Source organism: Pseudopodoces humilis, chromosome 3, assembly GCF_049639895.1.
Source record: "Pseudopodoces humilis isolate 2021_Gansu_Grassland_sample_001 chromosome 3, ASM4963989v1, whole genome shotgun sequence".
NCBI classification, from domain to species: Eukaryota; Metazoa; Chordata; class Aves; order Passeriformes; family Paridae; genus Pseudopodoces; species Pseudopodoces humilis.
The window spans coordinates 96,777,094-96,799,754 of NC_142202.1; positions in this window are offsets into that span (position 1 = coordinate 96,777,094).

The following is a 22,661-nucleotide window of genomic DNA, read 5'->3' on the forward strand; positions in this document are numbered from 1 at the left end:
TCAGATACTTTAGGCAGGCATCCACTCCTCCAAGTGTAGTGACCTGTATGATTCTTTATGTGAGTATTTCTTGGGAGTTCTCCTGTATCTTTCTTTCTATACCCTTTTTTAGCTTTCAAGCGCTAATGTATTAATTCTACATTTCTCTCTGCTTGAGAATGCATTTGACACTTGCCATGGAGGTGATGGTAACTCACAGTAGTGGTCTTTGGTCACTGTCTGTGAAAACAGGTTTGTAAACTTGAGGTATCTGTCTGTTCTGGAAAATTAAACACCATCAAGGCATGCCTCCAGCTACTGGAACTTTCTCATTTAAATTGTTAAATTATTCAAGTTGTTCAAGCATTAAATGGTTAAATTATTTAAAAGGTTTTGGCATGAGTCAGTTAACACTCTCCAAATACATATCAAGCACCATTTTGGAATGAACTCAATCCAGAGACTCTTCTCAAAAGTAGTTCACCTGGTCATTCTGGTTAGTTGGAGGCTAACAAAAAGTTCAGTGATAGAGGTTAACAGTCTGTCTCTCTTGTAAACCTGTAAAACCCCCTCATTTTCAAAATTATCTCATCTCTTGTAACAAGTAAATTGTAAATTTTCTTTTTTAATATTTTGAAATAGTATATTTATATATGTTTATTATATTTTCTCAGAATTCAACAATTAAACTCACTTTTAGAACATGTACCTGTTGTTACAATGCAGCATATTAATTTAAAAATACAAGAAGCTGTGGAAAAACTAGTAATTAAAGTTCTACTTATATTAAGATTCTTACTTAGAAAATAAATATGTAAGATACAGCATAGAAAGGGACATAGATGTGTTTTATTTTATTAAGTTGTAAAGTAATATTCCTGGAAATTTGCAACAACTGCCCAGTTGTGGTGACAATATAAATATACATTGCAAGTTTAAGCACAATGCAATCAGTATTATAAAAGTACTGGATATGTTCTTGATTACTTCTTGCTTTTGAAGAAGAATTTTATCATGGGATCTGAAACAGCAAGTGAAACTATTTTTTGAGTTACTTTGTGTAATTATTGAATCATTTACAAGAACATGTAATTACTCTGCAGTACATCATTTTTAATAGGTAGTGTCTTTCTCTTTCACTCACCAGAGGTCTGACTCTGTATCCCTGAAATAAAAGAATAATTTTCCAGTGTCCTTAGTATCATTAGATCAGAACATACTACACTAATGCTTTTTCTAAAAATGTCTTTTGGATAAGTTTATTTCTGCTAAATTTATTTCACTAATTCATAGTAATCAGATAAAGGTAGATGTAAAACGAAATTTAAATTTAGAAGTAAATGTAAAATCAAAAATTAAAATAAAAGTGGATGTTCAGCAAAACTTTTAAGCTTACTGATTTTTCCTTGGTAGGTTCTAATTTAATTATTTTCCTGTGTCATTACTCTTGCTTACATTACATTTCATTATTTAGACAGTACTCATGTTTTCTGTGCAGGAGAATTAATAAAGAAACATTGTCATTTATTGAAATCAGTTAACTCTGGCTCAGGACAACACTTTTTATTATTGTTTTGCTACAGGATGTCCTAGATAAATAAATCATTCATGGCATTTTTCCATTTAACCATGTGCAGAGCTGGTTTTGTGTAGTTACAGAACCTTATTTGTAATGAAGGGGTATTCTTTTGGGATCTTTCAGTAAGAGATCATGCCACAGGACTATTCAGACATTTACTAGTGTCCACAGCTTATGTTTGTGGCCCTACCTCTTCACCTTTAGTGCAATTTTATAAATGCATGTTGCTTTGTGGTTTCATATTTATCTTACTTTCTTTGTATTTTGACTATCTATGGAATATGTGCGCCTCATTACCACTGAAATCTCAAAGATTTTGTCTTGAGAGACAGCACAGCACCCTTAAACTTTGGAATCAAAACTTTCTTGAATAAATATTGACAGATATTTCCACAGTCAGGCTTCAAAATCTGTAAAACACTCTTGCCTGAAGAGCACCTATAATGTGGTTATGCTGGGACCCTTAACCATTACCCACAGTCACATCACCTTCTCAAGGAAATGTGGAGGGGAGAAGTGGTAAGGGAATCATATTGTTTCATGAGCAAATTTATATTGTGTTTCAGGAAGGTATTATAAGAAAGTGATGAATAATTGGCATAATTTGTATCTTCTGTAGCAAGGGAACTTCTGGACACTGCTGTAAATGAGATAATCTGTCATTGTAGTAAGTCTGTCCCATATAAACACTACTGTTAATGCTAACATTGGTTGGTCAAAGGGAATAAGCTTTTCAATGAAATCAAACATAAGTTTCATTGAAGAAAGTTTCAATGCAAATATAATGATTTTGTTCTTTTGATGATGGATTTCTTTTAATGAAGTTTCTAATCTTTAAAACTGTGGTGAGCCTAACCTTCTATATACATAATAATGCAAAAAATCTACCCTGCTGTCCAGAAGGGTGCAGCACTCAGGTGAGAGTTAGTAGATATTTTCATATTTGCAACAAGTGAGAATACACCTAAAAATTCAAAGGTGAATTCAACATTTATATTTGAAAGGTGTAATGTGTACCTTCTCTTTCTTTCACTATGATTAACAAAAAAAATCAATGTGGACAGAAAAAAGGAACAAAGACTGAAAAATCTTCCATCTCTATGGGGTCATCTGTAGGTGATTTAATTATCATTTAATTTTTAATTACATCTTCCACTTCAGGAAACCAATATTATAAGTCGAGGAGGAAAATCTCTATGTAAATGGATTTAAAAGTTTCATATGCACCTTACCTTTATATGGTCCTGTCTATATAAAATTCTTCTAACCATGTTTTTCACTACTTCAAATAAATTAAAACACAGGAGAAGCAGAACCAAACTCTCTTTTAAGCGGCAACAGAGCAAAATGTATTGGTAAAGCCATTGTTTTAGATTTATTTCTACGCACTGCAAGTGGAATATAGCTATCTATTATGATCAGATCCTGTTTTAGTTTGATAGTGGGAAAGCTCCTTTGACATCAGCTGAAATAGATAAAGCTTTTAAATGCATGGGTTGTACTACAGAGCTGCTTCTGTTTAGTTCCCTGTGCTAATACAGCATCAGAGCCATTTATATGGTGAAAAGACAAGCTTACTGGAGAATTGGTGCCAAACAAAGACAAATGACACCACAGCATAATGTGAAAATGCATGAACTTCTCAATAGCTTTTAAATTGGTACAGAGAGCATGAAGCTTCTGATGTCTCACTTCCATTTACTTTATTTCCTGTTATTGAGTGAAGGGCATGGATAAGAGACAGATATTGTTCTGTGGAGCACTTCTAAAACTAGCTATTTTTTAAGGTAACATAAAATTAGACTCATTAGTAACTGTGCAGTCTGTAACTCTTGTGAAGGTTCTTATACCAAAGTCCTAGTGTATCTGTGAACTGAATTAAACAAAAGGACTAACATCTGTTTTGTGTTTGCTATTTTGTCCTCTCCTTGTTTGAAAATGAGCAGCCTGGAGTGTTTGCATTTTAAAGATATCCAGAGAAACAATATGTTGGCCAGCACAGTCGAGAAAGCAGAGCACAGAGTGCATCATGAGGAGAAGGTCACAAGGTGGTCCTTACTTTTCCTTGGAGAAAATTCTGCAATGTTAGACCAAGGTCACATAAGCCTGCACCAATACCTTTTTTAATAAAGAAAATTTTTTTATCTCAAATGAACAAAGTGGCTTTGTTTTGCCCTCTTTTACTGCTCTTAAATCAGTGTTTTGGTCTCCTACATATGAGGACCAACTGAGATCTTGGTGATTAGGCTACACCATTTCTGGAAATCTTTTCTGCAAGTCTATTGTCTCAGATGCTGAGATTTGTTCATGTGCCCATGGTCAGTGGACACATATTGCCAGTTCAGCTCTGGCTGGAGTTTGGTATCTGCCAAAGACCACAAACTTTGCTCTAGGTGAAAAGTGATAGAAGTGAGTGACGAACAATACTGAAAATACAAAGAAGTGACTGCTTCCTGCTGGAAACAACAGCAATTGAGAGGGTGGAAAAACCGCTCAGGGGTTGTCCCACAGGTTTTAACATCAGTTAAAACTGAGGAATAATCTCGGGCTGTAGACTAGCCTGAAAATTTGGAGACATGTTCTTCCCCCTGCAAACCATGATAAGCACGCCTTCTGACTTTCAAAAGATTTTCTCTGTCATCAACATGGTTCAAGCCTTTTTTTTTAATTCTTAGTCAAATGATTCTTTCCAAGTGATTTGCTGGTAACATCTGTCTTTGATGAGAGACAAGTGATGATAATAAACAGATGTAAATAAAAGCAGCTACATGAGCTAAGTTTTGAACAGTGAAAAATTAACTGATATTCACTGTTTTATGGCAGAATGGCAGATATGACAACAAGAAGACTCTGTGGAGATCTTCTTCTGTTACCTAGAGAATAAACCATTCATTCTGCTGTCTTCAACTGGATTAGCTATATTGATTTCATTCTTTCATTTCAGCTTATTTTTATTGAAATTTCTTCAAGCCACTTGACTATCTGAAGAGTCATATGTAAAGAGTCATCTAATTCTGTAAAACAAATTTAAATACATGGAAATTTTCATCTAAATTTACCTACCTGAAGGCCTATACCTGCTCAAACACCTTGCTGAAGCATATGGCTTGCAAGTACCAGCTATTGATATGGAATATCAAATACTTGTGAAGAACGTAGGGACTGCTCTACAGAATTAAGGTATACCCCAAAACAATTATAACACATTATGTATTTTCTGTAATCATGATTGCTTTCCTATTCCCAGAGCATGAAAGCCTTAATCTGCCAGTTTTCATAATTAGTTGTGAATATATTAATCTTTTTTTTCCTTCCACGGAAATCAAGCCTTGTTAGTTTGTACTAATGCCAAGCCACAAGAGTCATGTGAATTAGATAAGAGGGACTAGAGGGTGCTTCCTGTTCTACAAATAACACCTGGAAGAAAGTGTGGGGATGAGATTAGACGGTCTTCAGCTGACACTGGTGCTTTGGGTTGCAGCTGAGCCAAGGAATAGCAGACTTATATATGTGCAGCAGAACGAGAAACAAGCAGTGTTTTGTAAGGTCAGATGAAGGCCAGAAGAGAGCATATCACGAGCTAGAGTGACTAGAGAGTGTACAAAAAAATGCCTGTTGATCAAGCTAAAGTAGTCCAGTTCTTGGCAGTGACAACAGAAGCACTGCTGCCCCAAATCAGATTTGATTTGCAGCAGATGCTTCTTAGCTATCCCTTTTACTTAGATATACGCAAATATTTTAAACTTTTTTTCTTCTAACATCACAACAGAAAACATGGACTAGGTGATGTTTAGCTCCTTGGCACATATGGACACACAGAAGTATGTGCATGTTGCTTGAGCCACCAGTGGTTTGAACATTTACAGAGAATTTCAGGTCTTAAAGATCACACATATAATGTCTTTTAAATACATCAGGGCATCCAATTGGTATTCAAATTGGTGTCTTTGGGTAAAACTTACAATTTTCTATTTAATAGTGAATATATCTGGGAGATGGAATAAAATTATAGAAACAATAATGAAGATGTAATCACTGTTTTTTAATGTATAGGAAAAAAGTAATATTCAGTGGATTTATATGTACAAAATCAACTTTTCTGATAAGAGTTAGTTGATAAAGTACTGAGAGCACATTGCAGAATTTTTTGCTTCATAGTATTCACACAGCACCATTTCACATTGTATAGAGGGCAAGACAAGCTGTAAATAATTTCAACTTTGTAATGAAAGTTCTCTTTAAAATGTTAAAGTAGCCTTTCCCATCTAAAGAAGCATATTCCTTTAAATAAAGTAACACTTGAATTATATTTCTTTAAATAAAAGGTAAATAAAACTAGTTGAAATAATTTTCCTTATTCTTTAAAAAAATTAAAGGAACATAGTTTTCCACTTTATATAATCAGGGCAGAATCAGCTGCTTAGCTGCCAAATGACTGTAGAAGAAATATCAATGATTGAAACTACTTTATCTGTGATTAATAACAAGATATTGACTTCTTAGGAGACCAACATAAAGATTTATTTCTGATAGTAAGAGATCATTACTGAGGGAAGGAAAGCCTTTGTAAATATTAGACTGCTATGGTCAATACATCTCAGTAAGACTGGCCAATACTTCATATTATACATTAATTCAACAAATTGTTTCTCAGATAAAATTAGTATTAAATCTTCAAACCAAACTGTGAGAGACTTATTCACACTTCTAGTCCTGTCCTACAACACTTGTGTGAAGAGATCTGAGCGTATTCCTTTTCTGCTCATAGATATGGTTCTTCTCACATCATTGTCATTCACATTAATTTCAGGGAAAGCAGAACCTTGCAGTTGAACCAGAGCGTAAGTGAACTTCTACAGGTGTGAACAACTCCAGTGTCAGTTAGCCAGGAGTATGAGGCTGCTCAAAAGGTTTCACCAAACCATTTCTCTTCACAACCTGTACTGGAATGAATGCAGTGGGTAAAAGACAATATTTGCATCTAAAATCACCTTAAGTAACTCTTGACTTTCTTTACCATCTTTTATCAATTCCATGAAAATTTCCAGATGTTTTAGCCAGAGATATTTTAGCATTTGCCTTACTCTGCCTTAGACAGAATTTCTACACTTATCTACAATTTCTGAGTGACAATTTCTGTTGGTGGCATAAGTAGAATTCTCAAATGTTTCTCCTGAGGATGCTGTTCATAGCGACTTGTCTTCTAAGAATTTGACGTTTTATTTTCAATTATTCTGTATATACAAAGCAAATTGAAAACACTCACCCTTTTTCAGCAGCAATTTTTCTATTTTGTTCTCCCTCCACCTCACCACAATCTCCTGCCATGAGGACAAATCTTCTATTTTTTTATTATAGATCCTACTGGCTGAATTGACCTTCTTAGAAAGAAATATAATCTAGCCACATGCCTGCACCCACAGTAGCACAAGAAAATGAAAATGCATTTAACTACCATACTTTTAGAAATTAAAGTGTCAGAAATTTAAGTGCTTCATTCCAGGGCCACAATATAAAAATGAATTGTCTTGTTTTAAGGGTGTTACATATTTAATGTTTGAATTTTCAAAATAGTACTCTTTTGTTTATTTACTTAAAACTTTTATTTTCCCACTTTTTTTTAACTGCAAAGTGAAAGAAAGAATAAGGTAGATGAAGGAAGAAAATAAAAGATCAAGAGCTATTGGCCTTTTTTATTAATCTGCTATGCGTATTTGAAATATTATTTGCTTTCTATGACTCTGCTTATGCCCCTCTACTTAACTATTGTAATCTCAGACAATTTACAAGAAAAATAACTTTACATTAGATTTTCATTCACAGATTGAAATATTAAACTTTCAGAGCATATTTGGATCAAAATATGATAAAACCCTGGCTTTTTTCAAATTCAATAATTGATAAAAACTGAAGGATAGATAATCTTGCATACATTACATAATATTTCCAACTCTTTAATGAACACGTTAAAGGAATTTTTTGGAGTTAAATTTTTTTCTGGTTTCAGTGTTATTTTGTTTGAACTGTATATTCTCTTTTGAGCTTCACTGGTTTGAAATGTGTTTGGAACCTTGCTGTAAATTGCATAAATTTTAATAAGCTTCAACTTTTCTCCTTTCTTCTGCAAGGTCATGCAGACATTGAGAACACTGATTTTTTAAATGTTGAAGAGTTGAACTGGCAGAATTCTTTAAAACTTCATGCAAGTGAATAAACTTTGCTTAAAAAGTAACTGCAGACAATTTATTTATATGTATCTTACACAGTGTCATGGTATTTATGAGGTAAGAATCATATCATTATAGAGTGAGCACTGTAAATTATTGGTTTGGCCTTCTAACCCAGAGTTCAGGATAAATAATTTATTTTCTTCCACGCAGTGTATATTTCTCTTTTTCAAAAGAAAACCACATTTTAGGTACAGAATCTGTTTTTCAGTGATGTGATATTCTCACACAATTTTCTATCTGGCTTGACTCTTTCAGATGAAGGTCAAGTGATTAGCCCCAGGTCACTGAGTGAGTCACTGAGTCAGTCAGATTAGAACTGAGGATTCTGCCAACTGGAGAACTTTATTCAGGGAGACAAAAATTGTAATAAGACAGAGACATATTTCAGCACAGAATAATTTATTTTTTAACTTCTGATTAATATAAGTTTCACTACTATCTACTGCAAAGCATTTTTATTTAGCCAGGCTCAACAGGATTCTGGGTATCCTGTTTTTCCTTTGGCTACTGACACCTTCCAGTTCTTCTGGCTTGTGCTGAGAGATAATCACATATGCTTTGACTGCAGCGGGCTCAGATTCAGATTAAAATTGGTTTAATTTCCTGCGTCCCTGTTTGCTTCAGAAGAATAATTTTAGATACCTTATCTTCATTAGGGCCAGTTGCTAAGGTAGATTAATTATGCTATTTGATGAGAGTAGTCAGGTAAATTACCTGCCTCTTTCACTCCGCTGTATCCTACCTCTCTCCTGTGTGGAGGCCTGGTAGCAGGGAATGCCTTTGTAACAGCAGCACTGTACCTTGGCTTCAGGTGAGGGAATGTGCAAAAATGCACCTCATTTCACCCTGCATTTGCTTGGCTCATTTTCTTTAGTCTCATAGTTTGTTATTTTGTCTACTTCAACACAGCCATGTCTCATGTCTTCAAATGTGTGATGTGACTGGCCTGGCTCCTCAGCTCAGATACTGTAATGCAATATAGCAGCGCTGAACTGAGAGCTACACAGTCCTTTGGATTGCCATGTCTGTCTTCATCTCCTATCCTGAGGTGCAGAGATTGCTGCTGGAGAAGCTGCCATTGCCCAAGGGCAGGGGATGATGTCCAGCAGGAATCCTGCAGCTGCAAAGTTTATGTCTTTTAAACTTCTTTTGGGTGTTCTTTTTCTTTCCGTTAAAAAGGAAAAGAAATATTCCACCAAACTAAAATAAGTCATAAGAAGACTCATGTGTCTTTTAGGTTTTAATTGGCGAGAGCAGAGCACAGCTTGTTTCTCATATGAATGCCAGCTGCAGTCTTTTGGTGTAAAATTTTATGAAAAACAATAAACTTATCATTTTCACAAACCCTATGTGCCCTAAATTTGAAAATATATATTTAAACACCATATTGCATTCTCTTATGAGAGGGTTTTTTATTTCACTCATCCAGAAAGAAAATCCCTGGTGTGTTTATATATTTTTATAAACACATACTTGGTCATTTAATTTCAGCATACTGATGAAATATGTGTATGCATAATGCAATATAAAATCCTGTGCTGTTGTGCATGTGCTCAGCAGATAAGAAATGTGCTTCTGAAAAGTTTAGATACAAAATGAAAAAAAATGTTTGTGATATAGGAGATTCAGCTTTCAAGATCCAAAGAGCCTCATTCTCATGCAACAGCTGAAAGATTAGAAACAGGGAATAATTATTCCTTTTGGAATATATTATTTTTCCTGTAAATTCATAAAAGTAGGGTATAGAAAGTTGCGCCATTACTTAAATAATATTAAATATACATGTTTTGTATGCACAATGCAGATTAATATTTCCTAGTACTATATAAGTATTATAGTATAGAGTGAGGAGTAATACATGTAATGATTTTGATACATACAGTATCAGAGATTTTTCCAAGGGCAGTTAAAAGGCCTGACAATGCATAAAAAATTTTGCCCTGATTTCTTTTTAAAACAATAGTTAAATGAGATATAGGTTAGAATATTAATTTGGTATCAGAGATGAAATTGAAGTTTTTGTGATAATTTTTTTTCTTTTGCTCTTTAAGAGCTATTTGTGTAATTGGTTACAGTGAGTACTGCTTGATGTATAAAAAATAGATTTTAATGTTTAGCTTTTGAGCTCTGGTTTTTCTGATATTGAAAACAGTTGTAGGAATGCTATGTTGAGTTCATTTGCCATTTTTGCAAGATAACTAATAATGTTTTGTTTCTTTGATAATTTTTCCTAATTTCTGTATGATCAAGGTCTACTTCACTAAATTTTCTGGTATTGCAAATTCTGCAGCATGATCTGCATGTTCCATTTATTTTGATGTACTCAGGCAGAAAAATTATCTGATTATTTGAGCGGGCTAGGGAATATTATGTAAATTCACTACCACAGACTCCTCTTTTAAAGATTTAACTTCTGTGCTTCAGTTGCTCCTCTCTCTGAATTGAGGACAGCCTTCTTTACCTACCTTCACTAGGTTTTCTCTGCTTAGACTACAAATTCTTTGCACAATGACAGAAATTCTATCATTTACCCTATTCCATTTGTTTGGGGCTTTTTGCACCCTAACAAAAATATGTTCAAGTATATGCCAAAATATATTTGTTTTGCTGCCATTTAAAGTGACCTCAACAGGCAGAAGAAATGGGCTAAAAATAAAGCAGGACAAAAAGAAATGCACCTGGGTAGCAGTAACCCCATGTATTGATAAGAACAGGAGGACAAAATGATGGAGAGCAACTTGGTGGACACTGAGCTGTCCCTAAGCCAGCAGAGTGTGCTGGCAGCAAGGAAACCTAGTAGCACTGGAGGGAGGTGATCACTCCCCTCTACTCAGCACTGCTGAGACACACCTGGCATAGTGTATCCAGTTCTGGGCTCCCTAGTGCAAGAGAGACATGGAGATACTGGAGTGAGTCCAACAAATAGCCACAAAGATGATTAGTGGGCCAGAGCTTCTGGGGAACAAAGGGGTGCTGAGGGAGCTTGAACCTTCAGTCTTCAAAAAGATGGCTATGGGGAATATGTATCTAATGAATCATGAAAGGTTCTTGAGGATCCAGGCTCATCTCAGTGATGACCAGTGAAAAGACAAGATGCAATGAGCAAAAAAACAATAAGGAAATTCCATTTAAATGCAAGAAAATATTTTTTTACCCAGAAGGCATTCTAACACTGTCACAGGCTGCCCAAAGGGGCCATGGAATCTCCATGCTTGGAGATGTATGACCTCTGACTGGACATGATCCTGAACTGTGTAGAGGATGCTGCCCTGATCAGAGGTGTTTGACCTGGACCTTCTCCATAGATACCTCCCAGCCTCTCCCCTGCTGTGATTCTGTCATGTATGTCCTTCATTAGCAAGGTTGTTGAACAGAACAATAATATCACCCACCTGGAGAAGTATCTCAAGAGTGCTGACGTGCTGCAATACAATGTAATACTAAATTGTACTATTCATTATATTCATGTGTCATTATCAAATTTTAAATACTACTGATATACAATCCTTTTCCGTGGTTTGGTTTTGTTTTTTTATCCTTTTTATGCTTTAGCTTTAAGAGGTCTAGTGGGATCAGACAAAGCTGCTCATTTGGGCTTGTAGTTATTGTGACTTTTAGCAGAATTTTCCATATTCTTCATATTGTCACTTACTGTTTCACTTGAAATATTTCAGTCTTCAAAAAGAAATCTCAGCACAAAACATAATGTCAGCAAAGCTAGGTAGCTTTGCACTGCATTTTTAGTACCATATATAGCAGTTTTCATGTCTTAAGACACTTGTAATGAATACAGACTTCAAAGAATTTCCATCTATTTTTTTGGAAAAGAAAAAAAAGACTGCACACTTGGGATCAAGCTATATGTGCTGACTTCAGTGGAAGTACCATTTCATCAACTCTTTTAATTATTTCTTGCATGAGGTCAGGATTTCAATTCACTGTATTGTTTCCAAATGCCAACACAAAATCATGCAACAATGGTTACAGTTAGTATTTCAGCAAATTCCATGGTCCCAGCTTCCTTATTTGGGTTATTTGTCAGACTAAACTCCATCTAATCAGCTTTTACTGCAGCCAAGTCAGTAACTCTGTTGATTTTGAGGGCTGAAGTCTTCTTGTGGGGAAAAACAAAGTCACAGGTAAGATCATTAGGTACTAACTCATCATGCAGGGGTTTTATATTTTCACCCACTGTGCAACTGTTGCCTTTAAGTATTTCATGGCCCTGCAAGTCCCTGCAAAGCCACCCCTCTGCAGGTAGCATGTAGTGGTATTTGGTGCTATTTGACTATTTTTCAGTCCAGTGAGTATAAAACACCTCACTTTGGTTTCCTCTTTTATTAAGGACTAGAAATTCCCATCACAAGGAAAAGTCCTCTACCCATTGGTAGGTGTGGGGACAGAACATTTTGCCTTTGCACTGCAACCTTTTATTATAATCAAAATGAAAATGAGAGGGGAACAAAAAAGAAAGTTAAATTTTGAGTCCTGGTCCCTGATCACTGCTTCAAAGAATGAGAAGCAGTGCAGCAGATCAACTTCTGCACTGGGATTGCCCAGATGAGAAAAAGGCTACACAAAGCTTTGCTTTTCATTTTGGCACACACAGACACACACGTGCACATGCACACACTTAACTTATTTTTCACCATGCTGAACTTGCTATGGTGGGAAGGCTTAATTTGTGGAAACATCTTCACTGACACACGTGAACATTTGCCAGCTTAGGTAATGCCATTCAGATTTGTGATGTGCAGCAGGAGACTCAACTTGTGGACATTTGAATAGCTGCATAATCCACTTTCTGATATCCTACACATTGAGCAAAATTAAAGCAGAAGTGGTAAAACAAAATCAAACTCATTATTTATGTTTTTCAAAATATATAAGCTTACAAAAAGTCCAATTATTGAAAAAAAACTTGTGACCAGCTTGCTGGTTTTCATTACAATGTTGTGCTTTTTAAGTTCATGTATAAAAAGCAGTAGTTTTACTCTTCCATATCCCTGAAAAAACATATGTGGTCTATTTCTGAGCAATAATACTCAGAAAAAAATGCAACAAACATCTTGATTTAACAAAGAAGCCAACAAACCAACATTAGGAGTCACTTTACTTCCACATCTGAACACCATGAAAGACCATACCATAACTACTTATCTGTGAAATTTAATTCCAGATAATGTGAAAAAAATAATATTTTAAAATAATTAGGTTGTTGCTTTTTGTAATAAATGCTTCTTCAGTTTCTTCATAAGTGTTGCCATTGCTAAATAATGAAACTGTAGCTGCACAAAGGGTTTGACAAAGCAGTTTTGGTTTCTATTCTGTTCTTGTATCACTCAGTCTTGTGTGTTGGCTATTTGATTTTGAATGAGATGCATCGTTTTAAACACAGGAAGTTACAAACCTGCATCTTCTTACATATCTGGCATCCTACAGTAGTATATGAATTAAAAATTATTGAGCTGAATTTAGGTTTGCTATGGTTTGTCTGGGAGCCACTAAAGGATTTCAAAACTTGTCATATTTTTTACCATAGCTGATAAATTTCCATTTTGATCCTTTTTTTTTTTCCAGTTGTCATCAAAATTTTATTATTTCATCTAACACTGTTTCAGTTAGCTTTACTTTTCACAGAGTTCTTAAATGTTAAAGAAGATGGGACAATCTCGATGGTTTGAAAAATTTTAAACAGTGTGAAAGTTCTCAAGTAATACTAATTCCTTTACTAAAATTGTTTGTCACGTCATAACTAAAAGATTCTGCTTTTCCTGAAACTGATATTTATTGAAAACAAAAATGCAAAATATAAATGTCATGGTAGTTTTGAACACCATTCAAAAAACATTAAATTGTAGGTTACACAGAAATAATATATTTAGAATATATCTAATGTTGCCTGTCTTTTGAAACGGAATTTGTACTTCATGAGAAAAAACCTTATTTATTAGGGAAAATATTCTTTTCCAGCTTTCTTGATTCTGTAGAAGGTGGGTCCCACAGTGGAGTGGGGGGTCATGGTGTTTGGGGAAGGGGGTCCCTGAGGTGGGGAAACCCCAAGGGAGTGCCAGGACATGCCTAGAGCCAGCATCTGGTCCAAGAGTAGATGGGGAGGCACATGTGTGGTGGGCAGGGGTAACAGCAGCCACCACCTCCCCACACACACACCAGGAATCCCAATGGATTGCAAGTGACCTGGAGCACAAATATAGGCTGGGAAAAGAGTGGACATAGAGAAGTTTGGGGTGTTGGTGGATGAAAAGATGGACATGACTCTGCAATGTCTGCTAACAGTCCAGCAAGTCAAATTATTCTGGGCTGCATCTGCAGCAGGGAGGGCAGCATGGTGGGAGAGGGGATTTTGCCCCTTTATCAACCCTCGTGAGACCCCACCTGGAAGGCTGCATCCAGCTCTGGGATCCCAAGCACAAGAGGACATGGACATCTCAGAGTGAGTCCAAAGAAGAGACAAGATGACCTCTTGATTGACTGGAGCACCAACCCTGTGAAGATGGGCTGAGAGAGTTGGGATGTTCAGTCTGGAGTAGACAAGACTCATTGTGGCCTTTCAATATATACAGGAGGCTTCTAAGTAGAAGAGATACTTTTTACTACATTGGAAGGATGAAATTTTTCATGGGAAGGGTGGTGAGACACTGGTACAGGGTGCCTAGGGAAGTTATGGATGCCTCATCACTGCAAGTGTTCAAAATCGGATGATTGGATGGGTCTTGGAGTAATCTGATGTAGTATAAAATGCCTCTGCCCATGACAGGAGGTCTGGACTAGATAATGTTTCAACTTACCCAAACCATTCTATAATTCTATGAAATGCAGGAATATGAATCAAAAATGTTTATGAAAGAAAAGAAAAAAAGAGAGCCCCTTAATTTTAGAAGCAGGAATGCAAACAAAAATAAGGTCACATTTGGTCTGGAAGAAAGTGGGACCGTAACCACAAGTAATAATATAGGGTCAGGATGAACATGAAGCCCGGCCAACTATCAGAAGTATAAATGCACTAATGAATAGAATAGCAGCTTGACAGGATAGCGTTAGTCATAGCATCACAGAATATTCTGAGTTGGAAAGGATCATTGAGTCCAACCCTTAAGGCCCATATAAGGCTTGAACCCACAAGCTTGGTGTTATCAGCACCAGGCTCTGACCAACTGAGCTCACCTCAGTTGCAAGATACAAAACTCTATATTTGACCATCTAAGATAGAAATGTAATTAAGAATGATGAATTAAAAGAAGAGAACACTGGATTATCACTGCAGTTTTCTGAATGCATTTTCCCTGCGCCTGTGGTTCCCTGGGACATGCTGTCTGCCACTGAGAAGGCTTCAAAGTTACTGTGTCTCAGTTTTCTAGATGTGTTACAGAACCCTTAGATGTGTTATCCCCTTTCTGCATAGCAGGTTTGTCAGGTGTGAGATGGATGTAAAAACTGTAGTAAGCTAAAGGTGTAGTAGCCACTGCATCTGGAGGACTGTAGGAATTTTTCACCATAGTATACTGCCATATGGGATATTGTAATATTATGCTAGAAATTTTTCAGAGAGCCACAACTATTATTAAAAGGTATCCTCATACTTAAGGAAAAATGACAACATTCTCAGCACAAGCAGAAGTTATACTGAATATCTGTAAACAATAAGGAAGATATTTCAAAAAATGGGAGCTAAATAGCCTGGGGTGATTTTTTTTTTTTAATTTTTTTAATTTTTTTTTTTTTTTTTTTTTTTTTTGAGACAAGGAATTATGTAGCTGGACTGCAGAAAAAGCAAGGAGGATACTCACCCTATGGCAAAACTTGCCAGTTCTCTGGGTTGAAGACTCCAAGTTATGTAATTTTCTCTGTGCCAAATTATAACACATTCCTCTCAAATTTGTTGATCTCTTCAATGCTTTAACATTACCAACAGAGGACCTGGAGCCTTTGTAATATTAAAGACATGAAAAAGATTTCTAGATGTTTGAAGAGCTACATAAGCCCTTTGGCTTTTTGTTTTGACTTGATGATTTTATCTATCATACTCCATTTAATATAAAGAAACATTTGTTTGATAATATGTTTCCTAAGGAAAATTAAACATGTTTTGTTCTCTAGTAACAGTAAAATCTTTCAATTAAAATATTATTTTCTAAAGAGTGCTGAAAAACTGTTGCAAAATAAGATTTTCTGCTGCTGCTGTAATTTGGTTTTCCAGCACATACATGTGAGTTTAAATAGCACTCTAAACATGATATCTGACCACTGCAAAAGAGACCCAATCTCTTCCTTGACATGTGAATCACCTGGTTCTCTGTTGCACAGCTCCCAGAAAAAGACTGGTGCTTCACATTGAAGTAGTAGTAAGAGTGGAGGGAGATGGAAGAACCTGGGAAAATGACTGCTGGAGAACTCAAGCTCTTTCTCAGGCTGGGGATACATTGTATCATGCAGAAAAGTTTAGGGATAAGATGTTGTTTCCCTAGACCGATGATATTGTTTCCCTGGATTATTTTGTCCTTCAGGGGCCAAAATCTTGCTTGCTTCCATGGTCAAAGAGGGTAACCAAGAGTAATATATAGGGGAACTCAGCAAAAGAAAAATACAGCTTTTAGAGAGCCCATAGGCAGAACACCTTTGCAGGGCCTAAAGCACATTCTTCTGAAGTACTTCTGGTTGCCCAGATAAAATGTGCTATTCAAGTTCAAGATACCATTATTTTGCCCTAACTCTCCATGATGTACCTGATTGTGACTGTTCTCTATGCATTATTCTTGAAGAGGATGTTGGGGGTTTTTTTGTGACTTCATTGCCCAGAGCAGTTGTGGATGTCCCATCCCTGGAGGTGTTCAAGACCAGGAACTCTGAGCAAACTGGTCTAGTGGAAAGTGTCTGCACACAACAGTGAAGTCAGAATTAGATGATCTTTAAGGTGACCTTCCAACCCAAAACCATTCTACGATTCTTCGACTCATCATCTCTGAATGCCTTACCCCAAAATTCTGGTTGATTAGCTGTGTTACAGGGAGGTTGAAAAAGTACTGTCATATGTCTCCATTTCAAATAATCTCAGCTGCTGTATGTGTCTTGAATTTCCACATGCTGTAGAATGGGTTTCTAGCTTTCAAAAGTTTGGCTGAATGATAATAAGGTACTGTCTAAGTAAAACAATTTATATGTCCTTTCTCATTTCATTTCAGATTTTTCAGTATTTGCCTGCATTTTTGTAATGGTATGTGAGTTTATTACATGATTTTGATAGATCATTGAAGTCTATGACAAGGGAAAAATTCTGAGGTATAAATGAAAAGTTTATTTCCTAACGGGTTGTTACAGTTGTTGTAGCAGTTATCCTACAAAACCAAAATTCAGGTGTTCTGCACAGTCTGACTTACCTTGTAAGATGACACAAAGTTTTCTGAGTTTATTTTTTATCCCAGAAATTGCATGCCTTGTTTGTGGATGGTTGTTTTTAACTGAATAAGTGAAAAGAATTTAATGAGGTGCCATATGTCAGGTCTGGAGTCAGATTAAAAACAAATAATTAAATATATACCTTTCTTATCAAAACAGACTGTGATATATTTGTTAAAGAAAGCTGAATCTGACATACTATGTTTTGACAAACTTTTAGGACAATGTTACGATTTAATCCCAGCCAGCAACTAAGCCCTACACAGCCTCTAGCTCACTTTCCCCAGTGGGATGGGGGAGACAATAGAAATTGAAATAAAGACAGTTTAATAGGTAAAGTGAAGCCACGTGGGCAAGCAAAGCCAATTGAGGAATTAATTTACCACTTCCTGTTGGCAGGCAGGATTTCAGCCATCTCCAGGAAAGCAGAGCCCCATCACATGTAACGGGGACTTGAGAAGGCAAACACCATCATTCTAAATGTTCCCCTTCCTTCTTCTTGCCCCAGCTTTATATGCTGAGCACACTGTGAGGTCTGGGACATCTCTTGGTCAGTTGTGTGCAGATGTCCTGGCAGTATCTCCTCCCAGCATCTTGTGCACCCCCAGCCTCCTCATGGTGGAGTGGTGGTGGTGGTTGCTTCCCAAAAGCAGAATCAGCCTTGGCTCTGTGTGAACACTCCTTAGTAAATAAAAAATCATTCCTGAATTATCAAGAGTGTTTTCCCAAAGCATGGCTCCATACTAGGTACTATGAAGAAAATTGACTTTCACCTAGCCAAAGCCAGCACATGCTCCAGAGTATCACATTTAAAAGCTGTAGCTGGGTCACAACACTGCCATGCAGTGCCACAGGTTGGGGGAAGGGTGGCTGGAAAGCTGCCCAGTGTGTTTGCTGACCACAGCTGAACATGAGTCAGTGTGTGCCCAGGTGGCCAAGCAGGACAAAGGCATCCTGGCCTGGATCAGCAACAGTGTGGCCAGCAGGAGCAGGGCAGTGACTGGCCCCCTGTATTCAGCACTGGTGAGGCCACACCTCGAGTGCTGTGTCCAGCTTTTTGGCCTCTCACTACGAGAAAGACATTGAGGAGCTGGAGCAAACTCAGAAAAGAGAAACAGAGATGGTGAAGGGTCTGGAGAGTTAAGTCATATGAGGAGAAGCTGAGGGAGCTGGAGTTGTTTAGCATGGGAAAAGGAGGCCTTTACATTCTCCACAACTGCCTGAAAGAGCATGTAGCCTGCTGGGGGTTGGCCTCTTCTCCCAGGTAACCTGCAACAGGACAAGAGGAAATGAGCTCAAGCTGCACCAGGGTATATTCTTGTCAGATGTCAGAAAGAATTTTTTCACTGAAAGGGTGGTTGAGCATTGGAAAGGGCTGCCCAGGGAGGTGATGGAGTCACCCTCCCTGGAAGTGTTTAAGAAACAACTGTGCATGGCTCTTTGTGCTATGGTTTAGTCGGCATGGTGGTTCAGTCAAAGGTTGGATTTGATGATCTTGGAGGTCTTTTCCAACTTAATGATTCTATGATTCTCTTCATACAAAACACAGGATTCAAGCTATAATGAATTCATGTTTGTGCTGGGAATAAAATCAGTCACACACTTCTGAATGCTTGACAGGGTTTGAAATCCTTTCGGTTATGTATTGGTTTCAGGTATGTAATAGGATAACTCTGCTTTTGCAGGAAATTTGCTGATCCACTGACTTCAAGAGTCAGTTCAAGAGAGTTTTCTACAAAGTATTTTTTTCAAAAAATTCATTTCTTTGTGTCCTGTGACAGAGAAAGACGTGCAAAACCACTGGAAAATCACATTTTCATAACAGAATTTTTTACAAGGTACCATATGTGGGTGACTATTTTTTAACACAAAATATCAGGGGGTACATGTTCAACTGGAAAAGTGAGATTAAGCCTATTTCCAATTGTCTTGAAAATTTACCTTTGTGTATCATCTTTGTTTATCATTCCTGAAGCTGAAATATTTGTCACTTGAGGGCAGAATCCTATTAGTTTATCAAAATAGAATACACACACACATGTGCCTCTAAAGATAGTTTGGTAAGCATAGATATTCAGAAAAACAGAGAAAATTTTAACTATCAGACTCTGTAAGCCAAACTCTTTGAAAAAAAGTCTCAAAACCCTCAAGAAACAGCAATAAAGGCAACAGAACTAGTACAACCTTGCTCCTGTGAGTATATATACTTTATGTCTATATGCATGTCAGGTTGGATAGCAGAACTTTTATAAGATTATTATTTCACCAAGGACACCACCATATTCAGAAGGACTCCTGTTTTTCTGAAATGCTACCAATTTTTGGAATGGTTTTTGTTCATTGATTTGAATGTGTGCACAATTAAATTTGAATCATCTAAGGAGTTTTCCAAGATAAACTGGACAGTTTATCTAATGAGATTTACAACACAAGTTGTCCAACTGCACCTATCAAATATTTTTCTCCATCCAGTAGCTTTCTAACACTTAAAAAAAAAGAAAAAAAGACTGGTTTGTCTAGTCTTTATAATCTTAGCTTGTTTTTTGTTTTGGTTTGGTCTTAATAGATAATTCTTGCTTGTTTATTATAAATTCTTCTTGGTGGTTTTATGTTTTTTATGGCTTTCTTCCAATTGATTGTTCTGTTACTCTAGGAGGAACTGAAGCTAGGTTGCTTCCTGTTATTGTGTCCAATCAGGAGCTCAAATAGCATCCTAGAATCTAGATAAATGAGACTATAGCATCCAATAAAAGATTTTTTTAACACAGCATACAAAAAAATCTAGGCAACTAGTACCATAAGTGCCCAAATGATTGCTGCAGATGCCTGATCCAATCTTGGGTTAAAGGATCTTTTCATTTGCAGCTGATGCAAATACAGTTTCTGACACTTTAGTTCTTACATCTTCTGTGCAATTATAATTATATGGTGAATGTGTTGGTCTCCATCATCTACCTAATGATTTACTATTTTTAAGGTATGTGACTAATCACAAGTTTTAACAGCCTATATAATCCAAACAACACCAAGAAATATTTGCATTCAATAACCAATTTTATACTCTAAAAAACTGCATATATGTGTTTAATCATATTTTTTTTTCTTTACATTAGCATTGTATGCCAATAGGATTATGGTTAAGGTCTAAACTGCATTGTTATTTATTTCTCTGAAACCACTGTGTGTAAAGAAATGAAGTCAGTAAGTTACTCAGGAGTCATGACTGACAGTTTCACTGTCAGCAGAACTATCTTGAGGGAATCAGTCACAGGCTGGTGAGCAAATGTGAGTAGATACAGAAAAATGAAATGTCACAGGTGCAATATGGAGTGTGTGCACACAGGCACAGAAGTCCAGATCTTCAGCAATGCTACATATACTCAGAACAGTTGCACTGTTCACAGTTAACCAAACATATCTGATACTGGACATTCACAGTTCCCTACTTGCTGAAGGCCCATTTTAAGTTTCCCTTTCCTCTTAGGAAATATACTTGCCTCCAGAAGCATGTGATATATTAAGCTTTTATTTCTTAATTGTGTAGACTTTAGGCATGACACTAAAGCCATGCACAGATATTCTACTTCTGCAGAATTTCATGAAAATGAATGGAGTGTTTACCTAAGTCAGTTTAGTCTAAAAACATCATTGCTTTATCTTCTGATTCCTGCTATATATAAATGCTTCTCATAATTTTTTTTAGTTGTTTTAAGCTTAATAGCTTGACTCATTTGAGCAATTTTTCACATGTACAGGTACATATGTACTTAGGCATTTTCAAGGTTAAGGTCTAGACATGATTTGCATAGATGCCTTTCTAAACACTTTGCTGTAGAGCATGCAATTTTAAATACAACCTGTCAATTACATACTGCGTGTTATATATATCATGCATACATTTGTAATAATGAGGTGTCTAGGAACAGATATTTTGTTTTGCTTTAAAATTTGTAGTTTCAATAGCACTGAAATATTTACAGTGTTGGAAATGGAACAAACATTAATTTATTAATTCTGCGCTTTAATTCCTGTGTGCTATTGTTATATTATTTCGACTATAAACAATACGTTTCTATGGGAAAAATCTCATGGGCTTTTTTTTCCCTACAATGAAAACATCTGCTTCCAGGGTAACAGAAAACTTATTCCAGGCAAGGGGTTCTGATTTTCTAAGTGCCATTAAATTCCTTTTTTTTTTACATCCCCAGTCATAAGTAGCTCAAACTGCTGACATAGTAATTTATACAATATGAGCAGGGTAGGTAAAGGAATGCATATTGTTTATTAATGGTATCATGATAACAAGATCTTCACATTCTACAAAGCCTGCATATATGGCAATATTTTCCTGATTAAAACCAGAATATTTCCTATTACAATATGACAGCTGAACAAGCACAGCTACCTCAGCCTCTCCTCATGGGATAAGTGCCCTCATCCCTGACCATCTTGGTTAGTCCTCCACTGAACTCCCTGCTGTTTCCTGATTTCCTTCTCACCCTGGGATCCCAAAGCCAGATGCAGTATGCTGGCTGTATCTATAGAGTGCTGACTGCACTCAGTCAGGAACAGGACCAGAGTGGGAATTAGGAGCAAAGATCAGCTAATACTGAATCCACTTTTCATCACTGCAGCAATTTCGATATGGATTCCCATATCCATACACATATATGCAATGAAACTACTGCATACATATCTTCCTAAAGCCTTAAGAGAACCACATAAATTTTTATGTCTCTTTTTTCTGGACAGTCTACATCTTCAGGATGGCTAAAAGGCAGCCTATGAACAGTATAATAAAGAGTAGCTGAATTTGGACTTGTAAGAACTCAGTAGCAATCTGTTCCCATCATATTTTTTTTGCCACTTTCTCACTGTTTGTTCCATAAACTGTAAAATAAGGCTAATGAAACAGGGTGTCCTGTTTAAAATGCCTGGAGCACTCTCATTGAAAAGTGCTATAAAATTGCTAGCAGTGCACTGAACAGTCTGAGGATGCTCATTCGGCTTTTATAGATATTGTGATTTACCACCTTAGTCTGAGGATAGAGGCAATCTTGAAACTTCCAACATCCCTAAATTTGCTAGGATTTTTTCAAGCACATGGATAGCATTTAATCACACTGCTCATTTAATCTCTTATGTTTGTGATTTTCTCCTTACTGATGGAACAGCTGATATTAGAAATTCAATCACTTCACTTTCATCATCTGTTACATCTTAACCAAACTTACAGGGAACATCTGAGCACAGAGATGAAGATGGTTGAATTCTATTCTCTATTTTGAATAGACAGTCATAGTCCATTAGAAAGCCCAGGCAGGCCACAAAGTTTTACCCAGTTTATCATCCTACTACAGTTTTGTTTATGATTTAAACCCTTAGTACAATAGATTACTGTGTACCATTCTTATCATGTCTAGCTTTTTGGTTTCAGTTTTCATTCTCTAAAGGTTTTT